Genomic DNA, 1,362 nt, shown 5'->3' on the forward strand with positions numbered 1-1,362 from the left:
GAGCTCCAAGGAGATTATGTTGAAAAATAAAAAAAAATTTACCCAAAAAAAATTGTTTTTATACTTCATTCTAAGGACTTATTGAACTACCCTCGTAGTATGTGAGCTAAATGCTCGGGGTGTGCATGGCACGCCCTGCAGCTATAATCGGGAATGTCTTGGCTCAAAATGAGCCGACGGTATGTTAAGGTGGAAATGACACCGTCTTGGCATGCAAAAATAAAACCCTCTGTACCAGACTTCAATCCGGGCGATTTAAGGAAAGCAAACGTTAGCTCACAAGACATTGACTGATCCTTCACATTTCTGTGGAAGATACCGTGCATCCTCTTATCTAGGAGCTGTTCACGAAAGTTTTTCTCTTGTGCTTTCTTAATCCGGGCTTTCAGGAGTGAGTACTCGAAATAGATTAGATTTGATGCATTTTGCTCACCCCTAATACTGAAGTCAAGTCAGAGTGTTTCAGCAGCCTCCTCCGCTGTTTTGTACAGAAATGCTCCTTTGCCTACTTCCTCGTGATTCCTGACCATTTTAAGCAGAGGGTCTCTTCCATCTGTAACTCTATGTACTGTACCCAGAATAATCCTGTAGTGAAGACATTCAAGACTCAATATTCCGCGACCCCCTTGACGGCGTGAGATGTACAGTCGCGGAACAAAAGACTTAAGATGCATGCTTTTGTTCATGTACATAACCTTTCTTGTCCCGATATCAAGAGATGTGAGCTCGTTCTTCGTCCATAGAACTACTCCAAATGAATAGAATAGTAACGGGACGGCAAGGATGTTCGTTGCAGATACTTTGTTCCTCGCCGACAGTTCGGAAGACCAAAGCTGTCGGATGAGACGTTTGTATCTGCTTCGGAGAGTATCCTTTATAGATGTCACATCCTGAATGCGGCTCTGTGGCACGCCCAGGTATGTATAAGTCTCTCAGGCGCAAAGGTGTCGTATGGCGCTTCTATCAACGAGCTCAGGATCTTCAGGGATGCCATTAAGTTTTCCTCGCTTCAAATAAACCTTGGCGCATTTGTCTAACCCAAATTCCATTACAATTTCCTTAGTATATCGTTCGACAATCCCCAGAGCTAGATGCAGCTGCTCTCTGTTTTTCGCATAGATGTTAAGATGGTCCATGTAAAATACATGAGTGACCTTGTACTTTCGATCTGCAGGTTTGCCGCACAAGTACCCGTCGGAATGGTGTAGTGCTAGAGATAGTGGCAATAATTTAAGGCAAAAGAGGAGTGGGCTCATGATATCGCCCTGAAAGACACCTCTCTGAAACGTGAACTTGTTAGTTGTCACACGATTTTTGCCAGATGAGATAGTAAATCTGGTTTTCCAAAGCGGCATCAATCTC

This window comes from Belonocnema kinseyi, chromosome 2, assembly GCF_010883055.1.
Source record: "Belonocnema kinseyi isolate 2016_QV_RU_SX_M_011 chromosome 2, B_treatae_v1, whole genome shotgun sequence".
NCBI lineage: Eukaryota > Metazoa > Arthropoda > Insecta > Hymenoptera > Cynipidae > Belonocnema > Belonocnema kinseyi.